At 41.3% G+C, this 13,457-nt stretch overlaps 1 long non-coding RNA gene across 1 annotated transcript in view; it reads left to right on the forward strand.

The window, feature by feature from the left end:
* LOC130679878 (uncharacterized) overlaps window positions 1-13,457 on the forward strand; it is a 63,364-nt gene that overhangs the window by 14,091 nt on the left and 35,816 nt on the right. The window contains exon 2 of the long non-coding RNA XR_008992869.1: window positions 1,434-1,686. This is a non-coding gene — a long non-coding RNA (uncharacterized LOC130679878). The remainder of the gene's footprint in view (window positions 1-1,433; window positions 1,687-13,457) is intronic.

The following is a 13,457-nucleotide window of genomic DNA, read 5'->3' on the forward strand; positions in this document are numbered from 1 at the left end:
GTGTAGACTCTTTTTTGTTGATATGTCTGGCTAGGAGTTTTTTAATTTTATTTTCTTGAAGAACCAGCTCCTGCTTTCATTGATTTCTTTCTATTGTTTTATTTTTCTCGATTAAATCTTTTTCTGCTCTAAGCTTTATTATGTCCCTCCTTCTAACTTTGGGCCTCAATTTTTCTTCTTTTTTAGTTTAATTAATTGTAAGTTTAAACTGTTCATATGGGATTGTTCTTCTTTCCTGAGGTAGGCCTTTATTGCAATATACTTCCCTCTTAGCATGGCGTTTGCTGCATCCCACAGATTTTGTGTTGTCGAATTATTGTTGTCATTTGTCTTCATATATTGCTTGTTCTATGTTTTTATTTGGTCGTGGATCCATTGGTTGTTTAGGAGCCTGTTGTTAAGCCTCCATGTGTTTGTGGGCTTTTTCGTTTTCTTTGCATAATTTACTTCTTCTTTCAACCTTTGTGGTCTGAGTAGGTGTTTGGTACAATTTCAATCTTTCTGAATTTACTGAGGCTCTTTCTGTTCCCTAGGATATGATGTATTCTTGAAAATGTTTCGTGTGCACTTGAGAACAATGTGTTTCCTGCAGTTTTGGGTGTAGAGTTCTGTAGATGTCTGTTAGATCCATCTGTTCTAGGGTGTCATTCAGTGCCTCTGTGTCCTTACTTATTTTCTGTCTGGTTGATCTGTCCTTTGAGTGGTGTGTGGACGTCTCCTATAATGAATGCATTGCATTCTACTTCCCTCTTTAATTCTGTTAGTGTTTGCTTCACATATGTAGGTGCTCCTGTGTTGGGTGCATAGATATTTTAAATGGTTGTATCCTCTTGTTGGACTGACCCCTTTATCATTATGGAATGTCCTTCTTTGTCTCTTGTTGCTTTCTTTGTTTTGAAGTCTATTTTGTATGATACAGGTACTGCATCTCCTGCTTTTTTCTACCTGTTGTTTGCATGAAATATGTTTTTCCATCCCTTCACTTTTGGTCTTTGTATGTCTTTGGGTTTGAAGTAGTCTCTTGTAGGCAGCATATAGATGGGTATTGCTTTTTTATCCACTGTGTAACTCTATGTCTTTTGGTTGGTGCATTCAGTCCATTTACATTTAGGGTGATTATTGATATGTACCTACTGCCATTACAGGTTTGGTTTTGTGGTTACCAAAGGGTCAAGGGCAGCAGTACCTGCAGGGCCTCCTGCGCGTCCCGTGGGGGGAGGTGGTGTAGGAAGCCGCCCTGGCCGGCTGGTCCATCCGAAATTCCTAGTGGGTGGGTCAGCGAGTTAGGAAACAGGTGAGGGGGTGGGGGGGGCGCGGGGCCGCGAGCCTCCTCCCCTCGGCCAATCAGCAGCTTAAGCAGCCCCTGGGAGGGCGCACTTTCTTCCCTGCACCCGGCGAGGAGGAGGACGGCAGCGGCGTCTCCTCAACTGCAGGCGGACTCCTCAGGAGCCTCGGCGCGGCCCTGGCACTGGCTGCGGGGCCGCCGAAGGCGTTCTGACGGAAATTTCCCTGCTTACAACTTCGCCGCCGCCGCTGCGCTCCTGGAGGCCCGCCGCTGCCTGATAACGGGCCGCTATGCTGCACCGTAGTGCCCGAGAGCCCGGCCAAAGTTGAGCGCAGGCCGGCGGCGCGAGTGGTGGCCGCTCCGGACGCTCCAGCTGCACTTGCTCCAGGCGCTGGTTCAAGGTAGGATGGGCGCTGGCGCGGGGTCCCCTGAGGAGCGGGCCAGTGGTGCGCGTGGCCCCCTGAGGAGGGGGCTAGTTGGGGTGGGGGGTGTATTGGGATGTGGCCGCCAGGCATGGGTGTTTTGTGAGTCTACTGATGTTTTGTTCCTTCGTTTTTTCTTTGTTGTTATACTTCACAAATGAGGTAAATCATTTGGTACTTGTCTGTGTCCGCCTGGCTTATTTCACGGAGCATAATACCCTCTAGCTCTATCCATGTTGTTGCAAATGATAGCATTTGTTTCTTTCTTATGGCTGAGTAGTATTCAATTCTGTATATTTACCACCTCTTCTTTTATCTATTCATCTACTGATGGGCACTTAGGCTGCTTCCATATCTTGGCTCTTGTAAGTAGTGCTGCAGTAAACATAGGGGTGGCACATGTCTTTTTGAATCTGAGAAGTTGTTTTCTTTGGGCAAATTCCTAGCAGTGGAATTCCTGGGTCAAACGGTATTTCTATTTTTAGTTTTTTGTGGAACCTCCATATTGCTTTCCACAATGGTTGAACTAGTTTACATTCCCACCAGCAGTGTAGGAAGGTTCCCTTTTCTCCACATCCTCGCCAGCATTTGTTGTTCCTAGTCTTTTGGACGCTGACTGTCCTAACTGGTGTGAGGTGATACCTCATTGTGGTTTCAATTTGAATTTCCCTTATAATTAGCAAGGTGGAGCATCTTTTCATGTGCCTGTTGACCATCTGAATTTATTCTTGAAGAAGTGTCTGTTCAGATACTCTGCCCAATTTCTAATTGGATTATTTGCTTTTTGTTTGTTGAGGTGTGTGAGCTCTTTATATATTTTGGATGCCAACCCCTTATCGGGTATGTCATTTATGAATATATTCTCCCATACTATAGCATGTCTTTTTGTTCTACTGCTGGTGTCCTTTGCTGTACAGAAGCTTCTTAGTTTGATATAGTGCCACTTGTTTATTTTTGCTTTTGTTTCTCTTGCCTGGGGAGATATGTTCATGAAGAAATTCCTCATGTTTATGTCTAAGAGATTTTTGCCTGTGTTTTTTCCTAACAGTGCTCTGGTTTCATGACTTAGATTCAGGTCTTTCTTTAATACATTTTGAGTTTACTTTTGTATATGGGGTTAGACAATGATCTAGTTTCATTCTCTTACATGTAGCTGTCCAGTTTTGACAACACCAAGCTGTCCAGTTTTGACACCACCAGGCTGTCATTTCCCCACTGTATAGCCATGGTTCCTTTATCATATATTAATTGACTATATGTACTTGGGTTAATATCTGGACTCTTTATTCTGTACCCCTGCTCTATGGGTCTGTTCTTGTGTCAGCACCGAATTGTCCTGATTACTGTGGGTCTGTAGCAGAGCTTGAAGTTGGGAAGTGAGATTCCCCCTGCTTTATTCTTCCTTCTGAGGATTGCTTTGGCTAGTCTGAGTCGTATGTGGTTCCATATGAATTTTTGAACTATTTGTTCCAGTTCGTTGAAGAATGCTGTTGGTATTTTGATAGGGAATGCATTGAATCTGTAGATTGCTTTAGGCAGGATGGCTATTTTGACAATATTAATTCTTCATACCCAAGAACATGGGATGAGTTTTTCCATTTGTTAGTGTCCTCTTTAATTTCTCTGTAGAGTGTCTTGTAGTTTTCGGGGCATAGGTCTTTCACTTCCTTGGTTAGGTTTATTCCTAGGTATTTTATTCTTTTTGATGCAATTGTGAATGGAATTGTTTTCCTGATTACTCTTTCTGCTAATTCATCGTTAGTGTACAGGAATGCAACAGATTTCTGTGTATTAACTTTGTATCCTGCAACTTTGCTGAATTCAGAGATTAGTTCTAGGAGTTTTGGAGTGGATTCCTTATGACTTTTTATGTACAATATCATGTGATCTGCAAACAAGGACAGTTTGACTTCTTCTTTACCAATCCGGATGCCTTGTATTTCTCTGTAATTTGTCTGATTGCCGTGGCGAGGACCTTCAGTAGTATGTCGAATAAAAGCGGGTAGAGTGGGCATCCTTGTCTTGTTCCCGATCTTAGAGGAAATGCTTTTAGCTTCTCACTGTTAAGTATGATGTTGACTGTGGGTTTGTTATACATGGTCTTTATTATGTTGAGGTACTTACCCTCTATACCCATTTTGTTAAGAGTTTTTGTCACGAATGGATGTTGAATTTTGTTGAATATGTTTTCAGCATCTGTGGAGATGATCCTGTGGTTTTTGTCCTCCTTTTTGCTGATGTCGTGGATGATGTTGATGGATTTTCTAATACTGTACCATCCTTGCATACCTGGAATAATATATCCTACTTGATCATGATGGATGATCTTTCTGATATATTTTTGAAGTCAGTTTGTTAATATTTTGTTGAGTATTTTTGCATCTATGTTCGTCAGGGATATTGATCTGTAATTTTCTTTTTTTATTTTATCTTTGCCTGGTTTTTTGTATTAGGGTGATGCAGGTCTCATAGAATGAGTTTGGAAGTATTCCTTCCTCTTCTACTTTTTGGAAAAGTTTAAGGAGGATGGCCATTAGATCTCCACTAAATGTTTGATAAAAGTCAGTGGTGCAGCCATCTGGCTCAGGTGTTTTGTTCTTAGGTAGTTTTTTGATTACCAGTTCAGTTTCGTTGCTCATAATTGGTTTGTTCAGATTTTCTGTTCTTTCTGGGTTAGCGTTGGAAGGTTGTATTTTTCTAGAAAGTTGTCCATTTCTTCTAGGCTATCCAATTTGTTAGCATATAATTTTCCGTTGTATTCTCTAATAATTCTTTGTGTTTCTGTGGTGTCCATAGTGATTTTTCCTTCCTCATTTCTGATTCTTTTTATGTGTGCAGACTCTTTTTCTTGGTTAGTCTGGCTAGGATTCTATCTATTTTGTTTATTTTCTCTAAGAACCACCTCCTGCTTTCACTGATCCTTTGTACTGTTTTAGTATTCTCGATTTTATTTATTTATGCTCTAATCTGTATTATGTTTCTCCTCCTGCTGACTTTGGGCCTCATTTGTTCTTCTTTTTCTAGTTGTGATAATTCTGATTTTAGACTGTTCATATGGGATTGTCTTCTTTCCTTAGGTAGGCCTGTATTGCAATATACTTCCCTTGGGAGTCTTCCTTGGGAGCTGGGAAAGTCACCTGAGTGGAGGCCAGGATTCCCCTTCAGAGGCATCTCCTTGGACGCCAGGGACTGAGGAAGGCCGTGGGCACCTGTGAGAGCCTAGGCTGAGGATGTGCTTCAGCGGCTTCTCAAAGGCCCGCGTGTCTGGGATCAGACCCCGACAGCCCGACTGGGTATCCATGAGGAGTGTCCCTCTTTCTGTCTGCCTGACTTCCAGCCTGCCTCTCCAGGACACCCTGGCCTCTGAGTCAGGTAGGGGGCGTTCCTAACTCTCTTCTAACTTCATCAGCATCACGGACCCCGATGCTCACCACCGCAAGGTAGGAGATCTACACTTCACTTTTATTCCTGTCTAAATGGTGTTCTTTTTATCTAATAAAAATGTGTCTGTGCACCCGTTAGCCACCTAAAAGACAATTATCGTCGGCTACCAGTGTTAAGTCTTGCTGAAAGTTTCCTAGTGTGTGCCATCCATGATTCCCACCTCTGGATAGATGGGAATGTCAGGGAGTGGCTGCGCAGAGCTCCTGCTTTCCCCTTGTAAGCTACGGGCTGGGACGGCAGACCGGACTAGTAGACAGTGGTCCTTGGATCTCGGCTCCGGCCGATGGATCCGATGGCGCGGAGTGAACCTCCGGCTAGGCTGCTGCCTATGGGAGAGTCACAGATGACCCCTGACCTCTTGTCTCACCGGTCAGATTTCTTACAGTGGGTGACTAGCAGGGTGATTCCCAGGCAGTGGCAGACACTGGTGTTTAAGTGTAGAGACCCCCCCTCATAAATGTCCATGGCAGCCTCTGAATTTTATCTGTGGCTTTGGAAAAAGTTCCCTTGCTCCTCATTCAAAGCCATCCTCTTAGGTGTGGGCCACTTTCTCCTGTATAATGTAAATGAAGTCTGTGCAGTAGTCAGGCTGAAACCTGAGTCCAACATGTAAATGGTTCTATGCTATTGACCTCCCTTCCTTAGAGGCAGTCATCCTGGGGCTGTGGCATTTCCCTACCTGTAGCTCCAGGGAAGGAAAACAGGCTTGTGAGTCTGACCAAGGCTCTGGCAGTGATATGTCACACAGTCCCTACACTTATCGGACAGGCAGGGGGCTCTCAAGGAATAATCCCGAGTGTACTATGCTAAAGCTTGTGCAAAGAAAACTGGGATCTAGATTACAACTCCCAAAAGGCGTAAAGTAGGAGCACACTGGTAAGGTCGCACTAAAAATCCAGAGCTCTGAGGCGACTCTTGCTTAGTGGGAAGGCAAGAGGGAAATCAAGGCAAGGTGCAGGCCATGGTGGTAAGCAGTGGTGAAACCCAGTAGGCCTGGCAGAGGAGGTGATTGACCACTGTCAGCCAGGCTCCAAGGCGAGGGGACGCCCTCACGGAGAGAGAGGCTGACCAGGTGCTGGATGTGAGGCCCCACACAGGGAGCACCCTGGCTGGCCTGCGGGGGCCAAGGCAGGTGCAGGCCCCGTAGGTCTTTGTGCCTGTGCGCTGATGTCACCCCCGTGGTCCTGCCTGGTGGCCCTTCTCCAGAGAGCATGGGTAGTCACAGGTAAGGGGGCCTCCTTTTGGGGACACCCAGGGCTGGTGTTAGTTAGTGGCCCTTTGCTTGCTGAGGTGACAGGCCAGCTAGATTGCTGGGAAACTGCTCCCCTCTGTGCTGTCAAGGTGTGAACATGGCATTTCACTGCATTTAGGCACTTAGATGTGAGTGAGGTCTATTTGAAATGGAATTGTAGCTTTTAGAGCTATGTTTCTTTCTGTTCCTATGAAAAAGGTGCTGAGCCTAAGGAGTTGGGTGAAAGTGGCAGGAATTCTAAGAATATTTATGTCCTTGCATTTCTGTTTAGGGAAGTGATTCTGAAGTAATTTTTTACTCATATATGAAAGTGATGAGTAAAGTCACATTAAACATGTCGAAATGACGTGATAATGTAGTAGAAATACAGCCCCCACACCTTGGCCTGATACACAGGAGACACACCATTGGCGCTCTTTGCTCTCCTGTCCTGCTTTCTTACCTTAACAAACTTCATTGTTCAGAGTGGTCCCATCCACATTTCAAGCAAAATCTTTCTAAAACTGCATAGAAACACTTGGCAGGATATCCCCAGAGACTAGTGGAAAAATTACTCTTTCTGATCACTGTTTGCTTGCCAGTTGTTCTCTCTGTCCCGCGTTCCTTTCCTATTTCTGCATTTCCTGTGATTGTAGACCGAGAGGGGCAGTGGTGCGCATCTCTGCTAGACGAGCCTTTGGGGCTGTTCAGGGGCTGTGCTTCTGTGGTGTTGGCAGTGCTCTTACCTTAAACATAGCCTGTCCTGTGAATTATTCACGCGGGGTTACTTCTCTTATGCAATCAAAATTGTAGAAAACCCGTTAGCTTTTTCTGTTGTGAGTTGTATTTCAGATCTAACCCGATTTCTTAGGCACAGTATATGTTCCTTTTGAACTGTAAGCATAAAGCAACAGATCACTTTCTATGTTCACCTACATCATTAGCTGTAAAGAATTAGATCAACGTGTAAGTTTCATCAAATTGTGGAGCATACCAGTGTTCTAGCTTTGAATAATTCTGTGTGATCGTGTAAGAATCACCTATGTCTTAGCACACAGTTCACCAGCACCTACCATCATTTGCAGGAAAGTCTGCCAGTTCTAATTTGATTTTTTTTTCACTGTTTGCTTACTTTCACCTCGGAACTAATGTTTAAATATGTTTTAGACATTTTCTGATTAGAATATATCGAGATGAAACATAGAACGTAGAATGTCTTTATGGTCACACGTTCTGTTCTCATTATTGTAATGTGAGTATGTGAGTTACAGACACTTGATTTTGTTTCATTACTGATGAAATATAGAGAGATTCTTGGAGTTTATGAGCCAGTCACACTGGACCATTTTATTTTATGTTCTTTTAAGCAGTCTTTTGAATATGCTCAGCCATGAAGTGAAGTACACACCCATAGTATCTGAATCTCTACATATATTTATGCTGACATTTTTTCAGAGGGACCCCAGGACACAGCCATACCAGTGAAACAATTACCTAAAAAATAACCTGCCAGATAAGATTATGTATAATAAGTAAATAACACACATGCATTCTCCATTAAATGTGGAAACTGTAACACAGTTTGGAAATTATGTATCTTCTGGGGTTAATTATATCTCTGTGACATAAATAGTATCTTTAAAAAACAAAACAGTAGAACTAGTTGACAATCAAAATTAATAGTAGTTTCTAGCAGATAGTTTAAAGATAATAAGTGTTAAACTATGAAAAGTGTTTTAGGATGTTTTTATTTTAAGATAGTTTCAGATTTACAGAAAATTTGCAAAGATAGGGCAGGGTTTCGCAATTTGCTCAGATCACTTCCCCTCTTACTACCATCATTACAGTTCGTTGTTACAGTTACAGACAGTGATGCTGCACTGTCACCATCCGCCATCGATTCTTTCCCTCAGATTTCCATAGTTGGACCCTTTCTCGCAGATCCAGTTCAGGACACCTCAGTACATCCAGTGACCTTGTCTCCTTCGGACACTCTTCGTTATTGGCATTTCTGAGACGTTCTTTGCTTTGGATGATCTTTTCCATTTTCAAGATTCTTTGCCATTAATATTGTAGAATTTTTCCTCAGTCGCACTTAAAGTGACATTTCTCTTGTGATTACTTGGAGTTGTGTTTTATGGGGAAGAAGGTCACAGAGGGCAAGTACAGTTCACAGCACCTCATGTGAAGGTCAAGTGCTCTGAAGGAGACTTACATTGTTGATGTTGTTTCAAATGGCAGGATTTTTTTTTCTTTCTTAAAGCTCAGTAACATGCCGCTGTGTGTGTGTGTTTCTGTGTGTGTGTGTGTTTCACATGTTCATTCATGTACCGACGGACATTTAGGCTGCTTCCTTATCTTGTCTATTGTAAATAATGCTGCAGTGAACATAGAGATGCATATGTCTTCTCAAATTAGTATTTTCATTTGGGGTAAATACATAAAGCAAAATTGCTGGTATATATGGGAGTTTTATTTTGAATTGTTTGAGAAGCTTCCATACTGTTCTTCACATTGGATACACCAATTCCCATTCTCAACAATCAAGGGTTCCTTTTTCTCCACATCCTTGTATGTTACTTTTTGTCTCCAATTCAAACTTCCATTCTAAAAGATTTGAATTGAGATCTCATTGTAGTTTTGATTTGTGTTTCCCTGACGATTAGTGATACTGAGACTCTTTCCATGTGTCAGTTGGCCATCTACATGTCTTCCTTGGAAAAATGCCAATCTAGGTCCTCTGTCCATTTTTTTAATTGGATTACATTTTTAGTAGTAGTTGTAGGAGTACTTTGTATGTTTTATATGTTAACCCCAAATTGAATATGTCATGTGCGAACATCTACCATTGAGTACATTATTCTTCTGTATGGTTGATGGTGTCCTTCGCATTACAGAGCGTTTTAGTTGGATGTAGTCCCATTTGTTTATTTTAGCTTTTATTGTCATCAACTCAGGAGAGAGATAGAAAAAAACTGTTGCTAAGAGCAGAGTCAAAGAGCTTGCTGCCCATATTTTCTTCCAGGAATTTTGTGGTATCAGATCTTACATTTAAGTCTTTCATTCATTTTGAGTTTCTTTTTGGATATGTTTTACGAAAGTGTTCCTCCTTTTATGTAGCTGTCCAGTAAAACTCACACCATTTATTATTTTTTTTTGTAGATAATTATTTTTTATTGAAGGGTAGTTGACACACAGTATTACATTACATTAGTTTCAGGTGTACAACATAGTGATTCAACATTTATATACATGACAATTCTAGGTACCAGCTATCGCCATACCAAGCTGTTACAATATCTTGACTATATTCATTACATCCCAGTTACTTAATATTTTACCATTGGAAGTGTATACTTTTTTTTTGTTTTGTTTTTTGTGAGGGCATCTCTCATATATATTGATCAAATGGTTGTTCACAACAATAAAATTCTATATAGGGGAGTGAATGCTCAATGCACAATCATTAATCCACCCCAAGCCTAATTTTCGTCAGTCTCCAATCTTCTGAGGCATAACAAACAAGTTCTTACATGGAGAACAAATTCTTGCATAGTGAATAAGTTCTTACATGGTGAACAGTACAAGGGCAGCCATCACAGAAATCTTCGGTTTTGCTCATGCATTATGAACTATAAACAGTCAGTTCAAATATGAATACTCATTTGATTTTTATACTTGATTTATATGTGGATACCACATTTCTCTCTTTACTATTATTATTTTTAATAAAATGCTGAAGTGGTAGGTAGATACAAGATAAAGGTAGAAAACATAGTTTAGTGTTGTAAGAGAGCAAATGTAGATGATCAGGTGTGTGCCTGTAGACTATGTGTTAATCCAAGCTAGACCAGGGCAATAAAACATCCACATATGCAGAAGATTTCTCTCAGAACAGGGGGGGTGAGGTTCTAAGCCTCACCTCTGTTGATCCCCAATTTCTCACCTGATGACCCCCCTGCGACTGTGCCTGTCTTAGGTTGTTCCTCCCTTGAGGAATCTTACCCGTCTCTGGCTAACCAGTCATCTTCCGGGGCCATACAGGGAAATGTAAAGTTGGTAAGTGAGAGAAAACCCTTATTGTTTGAAATGGTTAGCTTTTTATTTCTTTGCATATTTATGCCCTGTAGCTTCTATGCCCAGCATTTGTCTTGAGGTATCTTTACCACTTGGAAGAATTATGATACTCGGTAAATTTGATATGAGGCACGAATTCTATTTAAGGGTTGTAATTAGGAAGGAAGAAGAAAAGCTATAGAAGTAGCAGGCGGCAAAAAACCTGGGAAGATTGGTTATTTCTTTGACATATCTTCTTGTAGAGTAACTTCAGCATGTATAGGTTTTAAGCTACTACTTAAATTGCGCACACACATTAACATAATAGGAGTATAGTTACATAACCAAAGCATACCTGTAATTACCAGCCATCTCCAGTGAAACCAAGAAAACCAGTTAGGCACCTTAGGCATTTGTGAAAACTTATCTATGATATGGTGGATATGGTCCAACTGAACTTGAACAGTCTGAGAGAAATCAGACAAATTAAAACAACGCATTCCTGGGGAATGTTCACATCCCTTATGTTCTTTTAACAGTAAATAGTCTGTAGTTGTAAGATTTTGGAGCGCTACAATTTGCACTTCTCCTAGTTCTTGATTGAGTTCCAACAGTATAGATCCAGTCAAATTTGTTGTTTTACTGTATGCACAGGCCAGCTTAGATATCTCCTTCCTCATTCCCATGGCAAGTCCAGGAGCTGGTGGGATGAGTGCATCTACAGCTGTAGCAGTGCGTGGATCTTTGTTGGGGTTTTTTCATGATCATTTTCTGGCATGAGTCTTCCAGAGAGTGCTGACGTTGGAAGTTCTTTTTCATATCGTATCTTTGTTCATTTTTGGGGTAGCCCAATTAGGCTTTGATCCTCTGTATAAACACAAACAGACCCTTTGCCTACACTTTTATATGCCCTTTATACTCTTGTGTAGAACTCATTGGAGGTTACCACACAGGAACTGCCCTTTTTTTTTTTTTTTTTTGGTATCACTAATCTACACTGACATGACGAATATTATGTTTACTAGGCTCTCCCCTGTACCAGGTCCCCCCTATAAACCCCTTTACAGTCACTGTCCCTGAGCATAGCAAAATGTTGTAGAATCACTACTTGCCTTCTCTGTGTTGTACAGCCCTCCCTTTTCTCCTAACCCCCATGCATGCTAATCTTAATACCCCCCCTACTTCTCCTCCCCTTATCCCTCCCTACCCACCCATCCTCCCCAGTCCCTTTCCCTTTGGTACCTGTTAGTCCATTCTTGAGTTCTGTGATTCTGGTGCTGTTTTGTTCCTTCAGTTTTTCCTTTGTTCTTATATTCCGCAAATAAGTGAAATCATTTGGTATTTCTCTCTCTCCGCTTTGCTTGTTTCACTGAGCATAATACGCTCCAGCTCCATCCATGTTGCTGCAAAAGGTTGGATTTGCCCTTTTCTTATGGCTGAGTAGTATTCCATTGTGTATATGTACCACATCTTCTTTATCCATTCATCTATTGATGGACATTTAGGTTGCTTCCAATTCTTGGCTATTGTAAATAGTGCTGCGATAAACATAGGGGTGCACTGATCTTTCTCATTCTTGATTGCTGCATTCTTAGGGTAAATTCCTAGGAGTGCAATTCCTGGGTCAAATGGTAGGTCTGTTTTGAGCATTTTGATGTACCTCCATACTGCTTTCCACAATGGTTGAACTAACTTACATTCCCACCAGCAGTGTAGGAGGGTTCCCCTTTCTCCACAGCCTCGCCAACATTTTTTGTTGTTTGTCTTTTGGATGGCAGCCATCCTTACTGGTGTGAGGTGATACCTCATTGTAGTTTTAATTTGCATTTCTCTGATAATTAGCGATGTGGAGCATCTTTTCGTGTGTCTGTTGGCCATCTGTATTTCTTTTTTGGAGAACTGTCTGTTCAGTTCCTTTGCCCATTTTTTAATTGGGTTATTTGTTTTTTGTTTGTTGAGGCGTGTGAGCTCTTTATATATTCTGGATGTCAAGCCTTTATCGGATGTGTCATTTTCAAATATATTCTCCCATACTGTAGGGATCCTTTTTGTTCTATTGATGGTATCTTTTGCTGTACAGAAGCTTTTCAGTTTAATATAGTCCCACTTGTTCATTTTTGCTGTTGTTTTCCTTGCCCGGGGAGATATGTTCAAGAAGAGGTCACTCATGTTTATGTCTAAGTGGTTTTTGCCTATGTTTTCTTCCAAGAGTTTAATGGTTTCATGACTTACATTCAGGTCTTTGATCCATTTTGAGTTTACTTTTGTATATGGGGTTAGACAATGGTCCAGTTTCATTCTCCTACATGTAGCTGTCCAGTTTTGCCAGCACCATCTGTTGAAGAGACTGTCATTTCGCCATTGTATGTCCATGGCTCCTTTATCAAATATTAATTGACCATATATGTCTGGGTTAATGTCTGGATTGTCTAGTCTGTTCCATTGGTCTGTGGCTCTGTTCTTGTGCCAGTACCAAATTGTCTTGATTACTATGGCTTTATAATAGAGCTTGAAGTTGGGGAGTGAGATCCCCCCTACTTTATTCTTCTTTCTCAGGATTGCTTTGGCTATTCGAGGTCTCTGGTGTTTCCATATGAATTTTTGAATTATTTGTTCCAGTTCATTGAAGAATGTTGCTGGTAGTTTCATAGGGATTGCATCAAATCTGTATATTGCTTTGGGCAGGATGGCCATTTTGACGATATTAATTCTTCCTAGCCACGAGCATGGGATGAATTTCCATCTGTTAGTGTCTCCTTTAATTTCTCTTAAGAGTGACTTGTAGTTTTCAGAGTATAAGTCTTTCACTTCCTTGGTTAGGTTTATTCCTAGGTATTTTATTTTTTTTGATGCAATTGTGAATGGAGTTGTTTTCCTGATTTCTCTTTCTGTTGGTTCATTGTTAGTGTATAGGAAAGCCACAGATTTCTGTGTGTTGATTTTGTATCCTGCAACTTTGCTGTATTCCGATATCAGTTCTAGTAGTTTTGTGGTGGTGTCTTTAGGGTTTTTTATGTAC

The sequence above is a fragment of the Manis pentadactyla genome, chromosome 12, assembly GCF_030020395.1.
Source record: "Manis pentadactyla isolate mManPen7 chromosome 12, mManPen7.hap1, whole genome shotgun sequence".
NCBI classification, from domain to species: Eukaryota; Metazoa; Chordata; class Mammalia; order Pholidota; family Manidae; genus Manis; species Manis pentadactyla.